This window comes from Epinephelus moara, chromosome 11 (genome assembly GCF_006386435.1).
Source record: "Epinephelus moara isolate mb chromosome 11, YSFRI_EMoa_1.0, whole genome shotgun sequence".
Taxonomy (NCBI): Eukaryota; Metazoa; Chordata; class Actinopteri; order Perciformes; family Serranidae; genus Epinephelus; species Epinephelus moara.
The window spans coordinates 10,545,837-10,566,750 of NC_065516.1; positions in this window are offsets into that span (position 1 = coordinate 10,545,837).

Here is a 20,914-nt window from a genome sequence, read left to right on the forward strand (position 1 = left end):
ATTGCATGTGTCTTTCAGATAAAACACATTTTTGACTTGTGAATGAGTCAATGGAATTTCTTGCAATAATGAAAAAATACTGGCAATCATGTCCGCCTGGCACAAACCACATGTTTTGGACAACTGTGAAGTGACAGAATGTCCCAGTATCATGGTTCTTATATTACCAGATTCCAGAGAGTCTCCCCTCTTCATATATGGCAGAATATATCAACTTCCAACTTGCTATGCTGAGATACATGTAAAAATGTAAGAATTTAGTAACACAGATTTGTTTTTTTTCATTGATATAAAAATTTATTTAAAATACAGGCACATAGGAGGACATAAAATGATGGCAAATCTGGATAGCCCACATCGTCCTGAAAAAAACAAGATACAGCATGTGTATGTAGCCTTTAAAAATGACTGTGATATGAGCTTAAAAGTAAAGGCAGTAAAAATACCCCAAAAAGGCCTAGGGCCCATAGGGTTAAACAGAACAGATTTTTGTAGCTTTTTGCAGCTTGAAGTTTGAAAGATGTATGCATTTACCAGGCAGGACAGGTTTGAAGAATAGACCTTTAAAATGCATTACAGAGTGTAGGATCCAGTGTATCTGGGGCTCTTACCCATATATTGCACTGCAGAAATTTTCACCACCATCAACGTTAAAGGCATACTATACCCCGCAATGATTATTTGTTTTATCAGTTACTATCCCCATGTCACGTTTAATTCATTGAAAAAAAAAAAGTTTTTGTGTCATGCCTCCCATAAATGACGAATCCAAAAACTGATAAAACTCATGATAAATTGAAAACATACGGGGCCGTGTTTTATACAGCAAAACCTAATCAAAACATCTGCAAAACATCTCTGACACAACTCATGCAGTATAATCCAAGCCTCATTTATTGGTGTACGCTCAGTACTTCCCAAACAGACAGCCCGTTTCAACAGAGAACTCAGCTAAAAGTAAAACTTCTATGCTCTCTTCAAAGCCAGATTCCATTGACAAAATCAGTCATTTAATCTTGCTAAACACAAGAGGTGCTGGTCCACTGTTGCATCATTTGTTTGTGTTATTGTGTGACTTCGGTGTATTAAAAGGTCAGTTTGGATTCACCAAAGTCATGCAATCACACAAACAAACTACAGATCAAGACAATGGGAGACCAGCAGTGCCAATGTCCAGCAAGGTAAATATACCATTTTTGTCAATGGAGTCTGGCTTTGAAGAGAGCATGAATAAGTTTCACTTCCTGCTCAGTTTCCCATTGAAAAAGGCTGTCAGTTTGAGAAGTACTGATCATACGACTGGATAAATAAGACATGGATTATACCATTTAAGATGGCAAACAGATGTTTTGGTATAGTTTTGCTTTTGTTAAACACATGCCCCTATGAGTTCAGTTTGTCAAGAAATTTCTCTGATTTTTGAATATTTTCTTCACACATTCAGTAGAGTTGATAACAAATGGCCGTTTGTGAGGTGAAGTATTCCTCTATGCTTGGAGTTTTATTTTTGGCCAGTATATTATCAAATATCCAGCAGCGATTTCAATATTGTAGCTCATAATTTTAAAACCCCAGCATGACTTTGGTACAGTTGATGATGCTGAAGTCAATAAACAGCCCTGAAGCAGAAAGTCATTTGCTACCTCTAAATGATTTAGTTGCACGATTAGCCTACTTTACCATGTGTAATTAAGAATCCTATTCGATGTACAGGCACTGACTTGGACCCCTAATGGACACTGTGGTTTGTACAGTACACTGCGGTATCTCTTTGCCAGACTAATGACATGAAGTCAACACAGTTTCCTCAGCAGATGCAGTGGCGTTCTATTGTACACAGCATGCTCTTTTCACATCCATAGGCATGCAATTTGTGTCGAAGATAAATCTTGTAGAGAATAAAGCTTTTTAAGAGAGGGGGGGATTTTTCATCCATGACTGGAAAAACTAATCTCGAGGCAATTAGTTACTTGTTAGGTAATTAAGCAAACGTGACACTTACAGAACAAGTTTCAGCTGAGAAATGAACTCAAATGTTAATTAATTTAAAAGTGGTGTAAAGTTTCCAGAGTGCCAAATTGCGCTTTTGTACAGAAAATGAATGGTGAGATAAGTGTTAGACACCGAGAGGGGTTTACATGGATTAAACCGTCACTCCCTGAATAAAGATTTCTTCCTTTTAGAGCCACAATCTATCAAAGCTCTGCCCATATGTTTCCCAGATAAGGCAAGGGTAATATCTCACAGGCGTATGAGGATATGTGTTGGGGAAATGGCTCCCGAGGTTTTATCTTTTGTCAAAAGAAGCAGAATGGATTATCTAAGAAAATACCAGCCCTATTGCAAGTGGTGATGGTTCCCATGATGTTTTACTGCCTCCTTCACCCTTAACACCCTCCTATCTTTGGGATGAGCAGCCATGCATCATACAGTAGACTTTGTTTACAGAGCATGCCTGCATACCAAAACAGCTTTAATTGCACTTTGCATATCAGGTCGAGGATGGATGTGCATTTATGTATGTGTATCTGACTGCCTGAGAGGTAAGGGGGCTGTGTGGGGTATTTTTTTTCTCCATTTTTTGTTTTCCAGTACGTTGTGTAAGCTAAGACCTCAGGGCCGGCAGAGCCAGCCGGTGCTACTTTTCATACTGTTTGAGGTCAGAGGCTTCTAAGAAGGTTTGAAGCTTTCACATAGAGTATGATTTAATGGAGGAGGGCTTTGCATATTATAAATGTTCATGACTCTGGAGTATGTGAAGGTGAATTGGAAATAAAAGATCAAAGAGACTAAAAATCCTTTCAAATTCAAGCTCGCAATCATTAAAGTTGTTTTACCCAAAAAGTTTGGGAAGCTGCAGAGGTTTGTTTGCTGTTTAAAAGTTCTTTGTAGAAGTTGGAATTTCAACTTTAAGATGCAAATTGACTTCATCAGTGTCACATCTCCTTCCACTGATGTTTATGACGGTTGAGAGGCCATAATGGGAAAACTGCAAGCCTGTGAATTCAGGCTTTGAAAATGGAGTCTATTTAGAAAGTACAATTACATAATTCTGATCGCTGGAGCTTTAACATGCCGTCACTGCTTCCAAGGGAAAGGGTAAATAAGGCTATAAATGTGTTGATTAGCATTTGTCTCCCTGACACGTCACCTCTGCGGTAATACATAATTTCCAATGACATGAGAGAATAAACAATGAAGAGTTTAAAAATCATGGTTCAAAACAGCACCATTCAGTGAGACTGCTGACCTACATAGCCTTGAAAAGTTATGCAGGGGAGGAGTGGGGACAGGCTGCTGCAGACTTTCTTCACCAGCGTGTGACTAATATAAAGCTACATCATGAAATTGAAACCTCTTCATGAATATGAGACGGATTCATGTGCTACTTAATGCACATGGAGTGAACTACAAATTCTCTGTCTCAAAATATAATTCAGTCAGTATGTTCCATAATTGCATTTGCCTACAGAATCATTTATTTTAGAAAACTCTAGAAGTTAAATGAATGGTGGAAATCCTCTCTAAGCAATTTAGCATTTGGCCCAGATAGTATCCCACCATAATCACCAATATATACAGAATTAAAGGTAACCAGCCATAGCGAGTGATATAGTCATTACTGAACTGTGGGGCCCAAAAATACAGCCCAGAGGCCAGAAGAAAATGTTGGCATTGTACCTTTCTGCAAACCATGGAAATGTTACATTTGTAAGTTTCACATGTATCACATCTACAAGGAGGGGTAACAAGGAGTTGGAGGGGATGTTGGATGGCTGCCAAGCCACAGACCACCGCCGACCTCTGTTCGAGATCATCATACAGCATAAGCGGGTGTTATTTGTCAATGACATTATGGCATATCCGATGGCAATTGTGCCACCAAAACCTGGAATTTTAGGTCAAAACATGATCTTCTTTTTACCATAACCAAGTGGTTTTGTGTCCATGTTTACATTTGCTTGAATTTAGGTTGTGACATCTGGTGACTACATTTTAAAGTCAGGAAAATATCAAATGCCAATTTAACGTAGAATGCTGACAACAGATGACGTTGATATTTTGTTGGTTTTAACCAAAATCCATTGTCTACAAAGCAGCTCATGCCGACGTCATCTTGACACAGAATAAAAATGTTTATATGGAAGGTATGGAAACGAGTCAACCTCTGCAAAACTTCATAATGTTACTGTACACACAATGTGAAATTGTAACATTGTTAAACCTTTAAAAAAAAACATCATTTCAATTTTCAGTCCGAACAAAATATTAACATCTGTAAGACGTAAGAGTCCGTCTTTCTGGTGTCATATTCAGAGTTGGGTATAACACGTTACAAAGTATGTATGTTTATGTTTTTACAAAGTAGTGCGTTAGAGTACTTTGATTACTTTTTGCAGTAACGGGTAACCTAACGCGTTAGTTTGCTGTTTGAGTAATCAAATACTTAAGTACATTTTCAAACAAGCCATCAGTTACTTCCGTTACTTTTAGAACGCTGGTCCTTCAGCTCCGAAACAGCAACGGCTGTCGTTTGGTTCTAATAACGGAGATAACGTTAAACCTATCAGTCTGAAAGAAGCGATGAAGCTTGTGGCTCGCTACGTGGTCGGAGAAATGCTGCCGTTGTCTATGGTGGAGTCTAAAAACTGACTTGGCCGACAGACATGACACACTACACGACACACTACACGGTACTCACCGATTATCCCCGGTCGTCTTTCACGACATGTGTGATGTCATCAGGTCATTCTTGTCCTATTTTTATTACTTTTACTATTATTCCAGTCATTGTGTCTGTTCATGTGTCAGCCGGAATGTTGTTGTAGTCACCTAAAGGTGCCAGCAGATGGCAGGAGCTACATTTGATGTACCGTACGTAAACATAAAAGTCCATGGTTTCTCCACAACAAGTTCCTACAAATGTTTCACAATAAAAGCCTATTTAGAAAATGGAGGGATTCTCTCAGCCAAGGTTATAAGGGGCTTTTAATTTGAAACAAGTTCAGGAAGTGTTGAGTTTGAAATGACGACGTGATTTATTAACTTTATAAAGACAACGGGAGCGGATAAAAAGTAAAAATATAAAGATACAGAGGGATTAATAAATAACGGACCGTCTACAATGTAGTTTGTTTCAAATGAAGCTGGGAGCCTCTGCAGTTGTGGTGAGTAAAATTTCCCCCTTTTACTCTGTGTGGTAACAGCCCTAGAGGAATTATTAAAAACGCTGGGGTGTTGTTATACAGTTGTCTATGGCAGCAGATCGTTCTGTGGTTCTACTGGTCAAAGTGACGGCTGTGATGGGAGAATTGGATCTCAGTGAAGGGCAAGTGGTACATAACTTTAATTTTGGAGACAAAAAATACTTTAAAAGTACTTGAGTTACTTTACTCAGGGAGTGACGCAGTAAAGTAACTGGTTACTTTTCAAAAAAGTAACGCCATAAAGTAATTTGATTACTTTTAAAGTAACCCTTACCCAACTCTGGACATTGATATCTACTGCTAGCTGGGTAAACATAAGCACACATTAACCACATTGTAAAAACTTAAAGAAGTGTTCCAACATTCCAACATGTACAGATGTCACATATCAATAGTTTTCAGAAATGTACAAAGCCAGCATTCATTTATATATAATTTGTATATCAAAGCTTAACTTCTGCCTGATCTCAAAACCTACCATAATCATGGTTCTTTAAATATCCTCCAGACCTTCAATGATGTTAATGAATCACACTTATCAAGTCTTATAAGAACTTTGTTTGCTAAATAGCAGAATGGAATACTTTTAGCACATGCAGAGGCTTTCTTAAAGGGGCTCTTTACAAAATTCAGAGCATGAGTTGTGTGGAAATGGTTCTCATGCACAAGATGCAAAAGATGGGGACCCACACATTAAGACTTTACAGCGCTACTAGGGTCAAAAAACTTTAACTACCCAGAGGGAATTCGCTTACAGCCTTGCATTGACTCTATATGCATTTGCACCTCATGTTCTGTCTGTATACACCTTTTGATTTACTGTTATAGTAGAAAAAAATCAGTTAATGTAGTTTTTAATCAAAGTTAGTCCTGGCATGTGATACATTCACCATTTTTCTTCATTACAGCTTGGAAACTGATTGGCATCTGAAGCCTGTTTGCTTAGAGACAGCTGTAGACCACCATGTGCCTCCTCGATACAGTTAGTCTTTTAATCTGAGGTCGAGGACATTTCACCACAAGGGTATAACATGTTCAAAGATTCATGTTTCACCCACTCTAGTTGCCATCCCTCATCCCACAGGTGCCCTGGGAGATCTGTAAAGGCTCCAACAAGGATCCTCAGTGGCTTCACACCCACAAACACTGCCAATCTTTTTTGATGGAACATTGAACTCAAAGCATCACAGCTGGGGACTGAGCCGTGTGGCAGTGGTGTTTTTTTATATTCTCCACCTGGGCACCATTATTACATGTTGGCTTGACCTGGTCCCAATGGTTTTCAAATATGTCAAACAACAAAGCTATGCAAGTCAGTACTCCTTACTCTTCCTCGGACTCTCCATACATCTGGCATGGCTTCCGCACAAGTTCACAGTCACTGTCCTACTGGAGAGTGAATCTTCTTTCACGCAGCTTTACACCTCAGGGGATGATGGGCCACTGCAGAATGAAGGAGCAATTCTCTGCGGAGCAAGGACCGATTCCGTGCAACTACTGAATAGGCAAAACATTCCGATACCTGAATATTTCCCCCAACATTAAGGTTTAATGCACTAATTAGTCCCTGATGTGGATTTCTCTTCACATAAGCTCTCCAACTGAAACTGGAAAGTTCAAACTTTGATTCATCTACAAAAAAGGACTTTCTATCAGTTCTCAGCAGGGAAGTTTTGTGGTGTTTTGTCACTGAAGAAGAGGTTTGGTAACTTATTTTCTTGTTTAAGTTTTTTAAATGTCTTTTAACTGCCTTGAGTATGATGTGCTTTGTTCTTTACCTTGTTTTGAATGCAATTTCTGTTGTAGACTCAGACCTTTGGTCCCTGCTGTGTTTGTACACTCATAACACATGCACAGCATTAATTTATATTCCATATATTAAAGCATTAAGTTTTAGTCTACTAATGATCAACTTTCTCCTCATTAGGGAATGAATTTGGCATTGAGATCCAAAATCACAACACCTGTTCCATAGCGGGAACTTGGGGTGTTGCGATATACTGACATTATTTATAACTGCAATGTTTAAAAATGAAACATTGATATAATCTTAATAATACACATATAATAATGTTGTGCAAATAATCCAGCACCTCTTTAATCATTTCCATTTCTTTATGTTTTCTCATTGTCCCCCTCCCCCAATGCTATCTGGTTGTCTTTGACAATCCAATGAGTGCAACTGCCGTATTTATGATTTTGTACAGATACAGTTACTGACTCTCTTCAGTACGGAAGCATATTGCATTCACTTGACAAATAACAACGTTAACTGACAAGCGTGTATGGGCATGATTTCAGTTGTCAGGTAACGTAAGCTAACAGTTTTTTTCCATCATGGTGGACATTGTTACTCATCACAAATTTGTCAGCTAACGTTGTTACAACCTGTTACTAACCTAACCTGTTACATTGAGCGATAGGCCTACACTAGAAGGATGCAGTCAAAAACATAGCTAGATTATCATACCCTGTGTGTAACTAATTACGTGCCTTACCCTTATTGATCCCGTAGTTGAAACTGTCTAGGAGCAGGAGCATGGATGCAAAATTCATCCATGAGCAGGAGTCACCATGGATGCAGGGGTCACTTGCAGGTGCCAGGTGGGAGCTTCTTGCGAGATTTTGAAATGTCTCGTCTCCTTGTTCAGGAAAAAAAATTACCACGAAAAACAGAAAAAAATTACCACAAAAAAAAAAAAAAACCCAGAAAAAACCCCACAAAAAACAGAAAAAAATTACCACAAAAAACAGGGAAAAATTATTTAGAAAAACAGAAAATATTACTCAGAAAAACAGGGCTTTTTTATTTGTCAAGTGAATGCAATACGCTTCCGTACTCCAGCTCCTTACACTCGTATTTTATGTGTAATAAATTTTACTAAAAAAGAGACAAGACACAAGGGAGCCCTTCTGTGCGGAGTTTGCATGTTCTCCCCGTGTCAGCGTGGGTTCTCTCCGGGCACTCCGGCTTCCTCCCACAGTCCAAAGACATGCAGATTGGGGACTAGGTTAATTGATAACTCTAAATTGCCCGTAGATGTGAATGTGAGCGTGAATGGTTGTCTGTCTCTATGTGTCATCCCTGCGATAGTCTGGCGACCTGTCCAGGGTGTACCCTGCCTCTCGCCCAATGTCAGCTGGGATAGGCTCCAGCCCCCCCGCGACCCTCAAGAGGATGAAGCGGTTAGAAGATGAATGAATGAATGAATGAGACAAGACACAAAGAAAGAAATCTAAAGATGCCGCACAGCCCAGTTGATGGAAGCAAATGTTGACATTGTATGTTTCTGCAAACCACGATTACATTACATCTGTACATTTCATACATATCATATGAGTGTTTCTAAAGCAACACAGTATATGAGATAACTGTTTGTCATATTGTCATCAGGAGGTGGAGAGGATGGTGGATGGCATGTTACCGAAGCACTGCAGACCACTATTTGAGACCAACAAATAACAAAACCAGTTGCTTTTGAGCGACCCATCACAATTTTTCAACGGTGGATAGTGTCTAGAAAAGTGGTTATTTTTTACCCAAGACGTTTCTGAGACCATACTAAGTTTCTTACAAGGAGCGGAAATAAGTTGTTTTTTCCAAGGAGACATTGACAGCTTCTCCAGATGGCATTGTGCCATCAAAACCAGGCTTTTTAAGTCCAAAAATGATCTTTTTCCTACCATAACCAAGTAGTTTTTGTACCTAGACATTCCCACAGCACAGCTGAAATGTAAAGTATTAATGTATCCGGTATGTAGTTAAGTTTAAGTTTATTTACTTTATTAATCCCCCTGAGGGGAAATTCAATGTTTTCACTCTTGCTTGTCAATTACACACAGGTCCGAAAGACACACACATGCACAAACAGGACCTATACATGCACAAAGTGGAGAGATGTCAGAATGAGGGGGCTGCCCTTGGTTAGGCGCCCCGAGCAGTTGGGGGGTTCGGTGCCTTGCTCAAGGGCACCTCGGCAGTGCCCAGGAGGTGAACTGGCACCTCTCCAGCCACCAGTCCACACTCCATATTTTGGTCCGGACGGGGACTCGAACAGGCGACCCTCCCAACCCTAGTCCCTATGGACTGAGCTACTGCCGCCCCGAAGCCTTGTACATGTATGTTACATTAATGTAACATACTGTAAAACTTCCTTTAGTAGCCCGGACGATTACTCACTTAAATCACTAAAATCAACAGGCTTATATTTGGGACAGGCCTTTAATTCCTTTCACACAAACCTGTTGCTTAGCAAAGATCAGGCATTCGTGGAATACAGCACCCGGCTTACCAACACATCACCACTTTATCCTGTTAAAACAATACTCCCAACTTGGATTCGTTTTTATGAAAAATCCTTTTGATTCTTTTGATCTGAACTCGCTTATGGACAAAAGGAATATGAATAACTTACAGGGATATCGAGGAATGGACACATAACTTCAGGTAGCCAACAACCCGGTTTTATACATCCGAAGAACTTCTAGAAAAAAATGTACTGCTTGGCAACTAGACCAGACGTCTTCTGGAGACAGGCGTTTATTTCTCAAAATGCGTAGCCACACTGGGCTAGTATAAGAGACCAGGCGTTAAATTGGGACTAGGCTTTTAATGGATTTCCAGAATCGTAGGCCAACGATAGATAACTTTCAATAGATCTTGCAATACTGTTGTTACTATGAATTCTTCTGGCCACAACAATCATAGAGAGAAAACCTGCCATTGTCTCAGCCCCATCTGGAAGCCGTGGTTCACGTACAAGTGTTGTTCTTGAGTTACTCCATGAGTTTATCATCTTCTGAAAGAGCATTTTAGATATGAAAACTGCTAATACATGAGTAATGGCAGCTGCAAGCAATTTTCACAGCTCTTCACTAATAAGAGTGTGGAGATGTCTTCCCTACTGTCAGCAACCCCATAAACAAAACAAATGATTACTGCAAATGCATTACCAACATTTACAATTCATCTAGGTGCTCTGGTACTCCCCACTGTTCTCACAGTTGGAAGTCACATCAGTTTAAATGATTAAGTGTGAAATATGCCACATGTAGTGCACACATGGAACCACTAATGTATTAGAGCATTATTCCCAGTGCTCAGTGGGTGGACTCCTGCTTTACTGCACTGATTTCAAAAGGAGGTGCGTTTTTAACTTGATAATGATAATTTGGCCTCCTGTGGGCTTAATATAAGCCGGTGCACTGTCAGCACAGTATGAGTGTGTCAAGGTCTGATCAGTGTTCACAAGCTTAATTTGGTTAAGCACCTGTGATGGGAGGTTCCCATTTGGTACCCGCAAGTACACATGCCATCTCTAACCCACTCTTTCAAATTCCTTAAAAGCAACACAAAGTAAAAAATTAATGCAACACACTAAATAAATAATGTATGCAGTGAATCATGCAATGAGTGATTCACGCAGTAGGTGATCTGTGACATCACTCAGCCAGAAATAATTCATCTGAAGGTATGAATTACTAACTTGCGCTCATGCATGATCAAAAAAATGCACCTCACTACCTGCTGGGCTCCACACTCCTTTGCCCCACAGGCGGTAATGTATCAGAACTCAATCAAATATGAATAGCATCCCAACTGAGCAAATCAGTGCCTCATCTAAGGAAAATGACTCTTGATTAATGTTTAGGTTACTCAAGGCATGTTATGAGATTTGGGTTGAGACGGTCTCTGCAGCTGCTATCTTGCAATTGCAAGAATTAACCCATTCAGAACCCAATTGTATTCCAAACACTTCTACTACTTCTACTCTAGTCTCGCTCACCGGCTGGGCCGACTCTCAACCAATCACAATCGTTCTGGGCGGTGCCACAGCAACGGTGTGCTTGCAAAAATATTGCCGGGGGGAAACAGGTTTTGGTGTAACACGCCCACAAAAATATCACCTACAGGACGCGAACCATGGCAGAAAAATGGCTACATCCCCGCAAGATCAACACCGCAAAAGTTAGTAAAGGACGTGTTGAAAACGGTTGAAAACTGAGATGGCAGAGCGGGACTTCAGCGGGTGGCTCATTCCGCCCAATGAGAGGCTGATCTATGCAGCGAACTTCCGCCCACTCAGACTACTTCTACTCTAAATGCACGCATAAATCATTCCCCCATTTTTTTAGAAATTAAAATACTTTCTTATAGAATCTGAATGCGAGAAACCACCTAATGGTAACAATGGTAATATCTGGTCTTAACAGAACTTTCTTTTTTCCAACAAAAAAAAAGTGTTTTTTTATTCTTCATAAATGGTTAACTCGTATACTGTATAGTACATGCTATACATAAACAATGCCATCACGAGATTAAACATGACATAATGTTGATTATTAAAATGTGCCTTGTCGGTCCCCCTTCCCTTATAGTGGGCCATGCTTGTTGAAAAAAGGGGTGTGGCTAAACAGCAGTCTAATTTAGATGATGTGGAACATTGTGATTGGCTTAAAGTCAAATATATTTGTTGTTAAACTCAAACTCCATCAATATTTTATGAAGAACACAAAGCAGAAATGAGTGCTAATTTTATTAAAGACCTCAATCAAATATGAATAGCATCCCAACCGAGAAAATCAGTGCCTCATCTAAGGAAAATTACTCTTGATTAATGTTTAGGTTCCTCAAGGCAGTTTTAGACATAAAAACAGTCTAATTCAGAACATATCTTAAAAGCAAGTCAAATAAATGTCAAGTAAACATAACACAAGCATAGTGAACTTCTTGGCTAGCTTATGTTGATAGAAATACACACAAATATGATATTTATGACATCCTAAGATGACCATTTTAACTCTCATTGATATGTATGTATCTCACAAATTCTGATAATGTGTAAATTCTTAAAACTGACATGTAATTACGAGTTTACCATAATTAATCAGGAAAATTGCTTCTTTTTTTCTCTTAGAAATAACTAAATTTAGTAATTTAGGTCAAAATGTTTGATGTTATCCTCTCACCTTAATACTGACTTCCTGAACTCATGTGGAGCACAGCTTTGATGCTAAAATTTTGTATCATAAGCAGTCTGGGAGAGAGTGTCTCAGTCAGTCTCTCAGATTTAGACTGCAGCATTTTTATGTGCATATTTTAACCTTATTTTGATTTGTTTTAAAAGAGATGTTTAGGCCAAATGATATGGCCGAACACATAATTTCTCCAGCTCTTATTTACACTTTTACTAAGACCCACATGCACATGAGTACTCTGCTGCAGAACTACGCTGGTTTAACTGTGTTTACTGTATATTTGGAGTGTGTCCATTAATAAAGGAGGTCCCAGGTAAAGGCTTAACACAGTATAATAGCCCCAAACAGCTGAGCCACAAGGACACGTGTCAGGAAAGACTCTGGAGATCCTCTTTCAATGTCAAACACAAATGAGCTGCACCACAACAGCATGGCAGGACATGGGAGATAGCATGGAACCCTTCTGGTGAATGTGAATGAAAGGAAAATCACTGCACTGAGAAGAAGTCCTACTTGAATTCTAGCCTAGTTGGAGAATGAAATAAATAAATAAAAAGGTTTGATCGTCAGCCCATTTATCTCCAGTGAGAGAAGTGAGGATGGCACAGTCTCCAGTGTTCGTTATTGACAGGTTTGCTTGGATGCCAGGTGTACTCATTTGTCTTTGAAATAATTGGAAATTAAGAGGATAATGAGGTCTTTGGGGAGACACAGATGAGCGTTTCTGACATTCAGCTGAATGAGGGACAGAATATATATACCACTTTGATTTGCCTTCACAGGAGACAAAAGCTGTGAGTTTGCTCAAGCTGATACTTATGAAAGGAGAGAGCTTCAAATTTTCACTTGTGATTACAATTAGAGATGATAACAGATACTGAATGGTCAAGTAAAGCATTTTAGCATAATTAATGTCCTGGTTGTTACAACATGGGTTGGCAAAAGAACTAATTATAGGCCTAATTCCTCGTTTTAATTTACGATTAATTTTGCCTTTTTAATGACGTATTAAAATATGAGCGTTCTCACATCAAAACAAAAATGTTTGTTGTTGGAGGGTGTAAAAGCTTGTGAAACAGCAGTGAGATAAGTGACTTTCAGTGCTGCTACTGTTGCCGCTTTCCAATCCTACCAGCTAGTTGACAGTTAATTGCTTTCACCTGTTGTCCCAGGTGCAAATCAGCCGCTGATGAGACAGCTCCAACATAAACCAGCAGGCCCCTGAGCCATGCAGACTGTCATTAAGGGTGTAAATGCATCAATTGCTTTGAGCTGGGTGGAGCCACCAGCTCCTGTTCATTTTGTGGAGTGGAAAATCCCTTGCAAAGACTATTGTAGAATATGTGGCTGTGATAAGGCCAGATATTCCAAATACATAAAGGAATGTGATCTGAAAGGGTCAGAGAAAAATCAGCCAAGTTGCTGAGATCAATCAAATACTCACTGAAAATAATCATTAAACCGAACCATAACAAACTTTCTGTGGATCATCATTTGACCAAAATTATCAAAAGTTGTCAAAAATTCGTTGATATTTCATTATGTTCAGATGATATTGACCAATATACTTTAGAGGGGGTATGGCACAGTACATAAATGGACCTTACTCCTTAACTGTTGAGCCAATCATGATAAAACTTACAGGAAATGTCTAGAAAAGTACCTTAATCATACCCTGAAAGTTTTATTCAAATCGACTGCTAGGGGGCGCTACTAATGCAAAAATATACTAATGCTAATTATAACTCTTGATCATCCATTGATTTGTATGAAATTCAGTACTATCTGTATTGTACTGTACTATCTATGGTTATGTTGATGAGAAAAAAATGGAAATGATTGCTTAAAGAGGGTGTGGTTTATTACAATAAATCTAAATTTCCACACATTTCACATTCCATACTTCAAAAAAATCATAATAAATTACCAGTATATCCTACAGACTTGAATTGTTTCAGCACATCCACTGAATTGTGACAAAAGATGGCCGCGCAGCAACCTAAAGTCAATTCACAAGCCAGTCACTCTATATTTTTGAGAATATGCAAAATCAGTTAACATCTACATTTCAAAAAGTCTTCATTCAAATGCACCCAAATTTGACACAGACATTCTTTGGATGCTAGACATCACATGTTACAAATCGGTTTAAAAGTTAGCCCACTGTGATATACAATATATTGTTATAACCCTTACAGACGGTTTTAAATTCCATCCATTCACCCAGTAAGGACTCATTGCATCCTTGTGTTGGTTGAAGTCATAACTTTTTAATGATTTTATCTTTTAAGATTATTATTTTTTTTGTTATGTTATTTAACTTCTCTCCCACCATGACTGTTAAATTAAAAAAAATAAAATTAGTTAATTAACCCTTTACAGGCTGGTTTCTGTGATGTACCACTCATTTTTATACAAAAAAACACCCCAAAAGTGAAATAATTTGAGTTTACAAGAGGCTGGAGGGATCATTTTTTAACACTTTCATCTGCCTGAGGTCAGTCAATTTTCATGCAAAATATTAGTTCATATGCAGTTTTACTTTCTGTACAGTGTAAGATTAAAGTAAAAGACTCATTGAGTCCCCTATTCAATTCCATGTAATTGTTTTGAGAACAATGGGTGAACCCTTGGCTGAAACAGTTACTGAAAAAGTTACTCTTCAACGCTCTCACTGCAGGGCTGGCAGTAGAATACCCTGACGCGATACTACTTACAAGCGGTACGTTTACATTTGAAGCAGACAGTGTCCACTTTTCCTCTCTTTGTGCCCGTGCACAGAACACACAAGTGCTGACCGGGCTGCCTCCTCTTCGGCTCGCTGGGTCAGCCGTTAGCTGGTGGCAGGTTGCTGCCGTTCCTCTGGCTGGCCGTGTTGGAGGCTGCTAGCTGGTTGCTGGAGGCAGATGATGTGCTTCTATACAGGGCAAGTACCTGCCTGGTTCTCTGCCTGCCTCTCCCGGATGCTGCTGGCTGGCTGTTACTCTGGCCAGCCCCGCGAAGGGCAACCACCACCTCAGCCAAGCCCGGGTCACGTGGGAGCCTCTGCCTTCTTGACAAGTGGGGTAAAATCAACACCATCCCGTGCTCTTGAAGGAAGAGACTGCGCTTGTAGATCACTCCTTGTTTCCAAGCAGGCTGCAATAAAAGTAGGGTATAATTATTATTAGTGTTTATTACCTGCCTGGCTTTTGGGGCATGTACACTTGGAAGGAACAACGACCTTTGAATGGGACGAGTTGCTCATCCACAGTCAAATTCCGTCCCGGGACCCAGCCTCGGCAGCCTGGTTTGCGACGCCCCTCCAGATTGTGGACTCCAGGACTAGCTGTAGGATTTCCTCCGTGACAAAAAGGCCAAAGCAGCTGGGAATGTCGGAGATTCGGTTGATGGCAAAAGTTGTCATCCCTGACTTGGGAATCCTCCTCGGGACATGTGGCAGCGTCGAAGTATTGTCAGGGTACCAGGTAATGATTTCCATTTCCATTCTTTGATCTACTGCTGCTGTTACCCAGGGGACACAACAGGGTGAAGGGTATTTTTTTTTACTTATCTAACACTACGAAAAAAAGTAAAAATGCATAAAAACTGATATTCCCCAGAAACATTGCCTGACCTCAGACAGTTGTAATCATTTAAAAAAATCCCTCTCTAACTAGAGAATATTTCATTTTAGGGCTGTTTTTTGTATAAAAATGAGTGGTACATCACAGAAACTGGCCTGTAAAGGGTTAATTAACTAATTTTATTGTTTGAATTATAACAGTCATGGTGGGAGAGAAGTTAAATTGCATAACAAAAAAATAATAATCTTAAAAGATAAAACCATTAAAAAGTTGTGACTTCAACCAACACAAGGATGCAATGAGTCCTTACTGGGTGAGAGCTATAAATTTAATTACATATTGGAAAAAAAAAAACTTTTATCATTTTTTTTTTTTTTTTTAATTTCAACATCAACAGATAAAGGCAAAACTTCCCCAAAGCATTTTGCTAAAGCATGATTGCAGCCAAAATGCAGCTCAATAGAGGAACGGGCGAGGACTGATTGAGTTCTTGCTGGGTGTAAGGGATAATTTGTATTTTATGAATGAGCCAAGTATTTGGCAATATATCTGAAATTGGCAAAATTATGCTGTTTTTATTTTATTTTATCACCAGCACCTTTACTGTTATTGATTTCTCATTGCTTTTTTTAAGATACTGACCAGTGAACTTTAGAGGGGGCATGGCTCAGCACATAACACATCCTTTAGGCCAATTACCAAAAACCTTGCAAGCAATGTCTTAAGAGGTACCAGGAACATATCCTGAGAGTTTCACTTTAATTGACCACTAAGGGGCACCACAAATGCAAACAATGGGCGTGGCATAACAAAAGTCAGATTAGAAGATTAGAGCTTAGTCAGAAATTGATTGTACAATCATTACAAAACTTGCACATGTGTTAAATGATTTTGAAATCAGTCAATAGTGAGCAACACTAATCCCAATTAGTGCAATGGCCTTTCTCAAAATTTGGCCATAAATCAATGAGTGTTTGTTCAAACATCACCTTTTCTAATTAGCCATTGAAGCATGTTGCCAAAATTGTTTCTGCAGTTAACCAATAGAAAGCAACAGTGCCAAGATCGTGCCCCGGTAGAGATTTGAATGTAAATGAATGAGCACCTGCCTGACTGTCATTAAACCTGTTGGTAATCTTTGAGTGCTTTCAGACCTAGAGTTCACTTGCTTTGGTCCCAATCAGGAACTCATTTTGTTACAAAGTTGCATAACTGCCGAGAGTTGGTTCGTGCTCTCACAGCAGCATTTACAAGCGGACCAGATAAATTGCCTTGCGCAAGAATGCTGCTCTTGATTGGTCAGAATTTCCTTACAGAGTACACTTGTACAATACTTTATAATGGCACAATGTAGGGACAACTATGTGGGTTCATTTTAGCGCTGGTCATTGCGTGCTATATTGCTTGCGTTTTGCATTTTAGACAAACCATACAGTTTGCAATCAAGGTGCGGCTCCAACCAGGAAACAATGCTTTGATGCATTGGATGCACCGAATGCACATATTTAGGCAGTACAGCAGGAGGCACACATCAATTGTCCTCCGGGACTGTAACATGCTCATGCTTGTTTAACCAGAACAATGTGTCATGCGACTGCAGTTGGTTCGCTTAAAGTTGGAACACATTCTCACCACAAATGAACCGCACTAGAGTTCGTTTGTAACCGGACCGAGACCACGTCTTTAAGAGCGTCTTGGTCTGGTTGTTTTGGTGCGCACCCAAGTGCGATTGCTGTGTTCACACCTGACCAAACGAACCGCATTTAGGGGGCAAACGAACTTGAGTTTGATTGAACCGAACCAAACAGGGCAGGTGTGAAAGCACCCTTTAATGCAGGCATCCTAAACTGTCAAAGGTCTTGATCCAACCCAGCTTTCAGGCTCTGAAAGGTCCATGTTGGCTTGAATTATTGCCATTTGCGGCTAAAACTCCATTCAGATGCAGCTCCTACACTGATCTTTTCTGTTCGGAAATCTGAACAGCAGCAATCATGGATTGACAGTTACTGATGGCGTCAGTGCTTTAAATGCTTCTTTCATTTTTGACTTGTCATAGCTGGAAAATCACAGGTGGAACTAATCAAATAAATAATTTCTCCACTCCATTTCAAGTGTCCCAGTAAGCCATGTCAGTGAGCAGGGAGGCACAGCAGTGGGGCGCTGGAACTTGAATACCTAAAATAGTATGCGGCCATTATTAATCTGATTAATTATGCTTGAGCTTTTCCTGCTACACGTCAAAAATGTCTGCTGTGAAAAAAGGCCCCATTGTCCCCACTATTAAATGCTGCATAGAGATGCCAGGGGAGCCACTTCCAGCTGCAAGAAATTAAAACTAATTGTGGATGGTGGTGAAAAGTCCAGGAACATTATATCATATCTTTAGAAACAGATTTCATTTCTTCGCGTGCACTTTAATTGCCAGAGCCTTCACAGTTTTCAGAAGTAAAGGCACATACTGTGTCAGTTCTTGTCACTACAAAATGACACAGTATTTCATGTATACCTATTGTAAAACCAGTATATTTGACTGAGTTGGAACTGAGGCATACTGTAGCTCATATTTTTAATATTCATTTATGTAACCTCCATACAACAACACAGGATGTAATAAAAGGACATCATCCTTAGAAGCACTGAAGTTAAAGAAATGGAAGGATGCAAGAAATGGAAATATTTATTTGGGTGACGCATCCCCCTAAGCAATGTTTGCACCGCAGGGACATTATTTGTAATGTCGAGCTGAGAAGTGTACCACCAACATGCAGAGTGATCTGTGAAAGCCTGCTGGGAGAAACAACAACATGCCATAGGTAATGCAAAGGACCTGTGTTCATCGCTGTTTGCAATCTCATGATTATGTATAATCATGTGGGGGTCTTGTGATTATACCCTATTATTATTGATCTGGAGATAAAAAAGACAGGCTGGAAAAAAAACAAACCTCTGGGGATGTGCTGTTGTCCATGTTGCAGATGGTGATTGTGTCTTGCCATCCAACGGCACTTAAGCGCTCCTTGAGCTAAATAGCTCCTTACTGCCTCCGAAATGAGCACGAACCTCACGAGATGAAAAGCATAACATAAACAGAGATTAAAAAGGAACATCAAATGGGAAGAAATAGGATTGTGATTGATGTTGAGCTTTGAGAAAGTGTTTACAAAAGTGATTTGAGGATTTTTCCACTAGGCTTTTTTTTCTTCTTTTTTTTTTTTTTTTTCTTTTGCCTGAAGCATCTGTCATGGGAACATCACACGAACAATGCACTCACATCAACTTCAAATGTTCATTTCTTAGAATATTTTGCAAAAGCTTGCAATGCAAGAAAGCAACTAAAAAAATGTACAAAAACAAACGGATGTGGACAAAGAATTACTTGTTTTCAAGTGCTGGGAGATTTCCCTGTGGAGAACCAGGCAAGATCATTTTCATTATCATTTGTGTTGTGTGAGGAACACAACTGGTTCTTCACACTCCAGTTCCAAGGCTCTGGGGAAATGTTTGCGACCCACATGTGCGGATGACATATTGAAATCATACGGCAGTGTTGAATCTTGTCCCAGTTACTCAAAAGCTAATATGTGGATCCGGCAAGGCGGCTGCCTCATAGCACAGTCATGTCCCAGCTGACAAGGCAAATCTCCAAGGAAGGTTTATTTAATATGATGCTTGAGAAGGAATAAACAAATAAATGAAACCCTGCTATACAACACTTTTATTATCATTCCCACTGAATTGCATTCCCTCAGTGATGACCGTGTTTGCAACCAAAACAAGAACAAAAAAAGGGCCAAAAGAAACAAGTAGCCCATGATGAGAGCAGACAGAGTCTCCAGATTGTCTTTGATATTCTCTCCAAAAAAAAAAAAAAGTACATTTCACGGAGTAAAACTGCTTTAATGTGACCATTTAACTCTTGAGCCTTTGAAAATGTAAATGCAAACCGTTTGGAGGGTTGGCTCTACTTTCATTAATCACAGCAAAGTTTGCAGCAAAATGTAGATAAAAGCATAACAGTTTATTGTTAACCTTTGGGGACAATATATATAGAACAAAACAATCTAAGCCCAAAGCTATTCAGTCTATTTTTTCTGGAAACTTTCAACACTGCACTGAGGGGCCCGGGACAAAATCGACCCCCCCAACACCACATCTGTTTCACTGTGTAAATTTTAACTTGTGCACTGTAATTTAATCCTATGTTGCGTCTTCTTACATTGTTGGCTGCTGCTTTATAAGTCAATATTTTTAGATGGTTGTGGAATGAGTTAACTGTCCACATCATCCCTACACAACAAAACAGCTGTATGGTTGCTTCTCCAAAGGGGGTCTGCCCATTGGTCCGACAGCCCATTATTCCGACAACCCATTGTTCCGACCATATTAAACCCATTGTTCCGAAGTCCCGTTGTTCCGAAATCATCATGATGCCCTGTGGTTAGGGTCTGGTTAGGTTTAGGCACAAAAACCACTTGGTTAGGGTTAGGAAAAGACAACTATGTTTCATTTTTAATTGAATATTGTGACACATTTTACCTTTATGCAAAGATTGAAGCCCCTGCGGTTTGGATATTGCGCTTGACCACTTGCAATTTTGAAAATATTTCATATAAATGTGCAGCACTATTATAAAGTGCAGGAAAGTCCATGTACGGAGGAGGTTCAAGTGGTTAATAGGTCAAAGAAAGACAGGACTTTAACCCAAGAGGCCACTGTTTGTTTCCTGTGTGAAACTAAAAGTAAGCATTGGCTTATTAACTTTACATGCACGTACTTTACATACTTTCGACATGTTTTGTGACATATTTACGTCACTTTATGTCATAATCACAGCCCATACATAATAAACATAGTTATTCTAGACAAATCAATCAATCAATCAATCAATCAATCAATCAATCAATNAAGTCCATGTCGGAGGAGGTTCAAGTGGTTAATAGGTCAAAGAAAGACAGGACTTTAACCCAAGAGGCCACTGTTTGTTTCCTGTGTGAAACTAAAAGTAAGCATTGGCTTATTAACTTTACATGCACGTACTTTACATACTTTCGACATGTTTTGTGACATATTTACGTCACTTTATGTCATAATCACAGCCCATACATAATAAACATAGTTATTCTAGACAAATCAATCAATCAATCAATCAATCAATCAATCAAT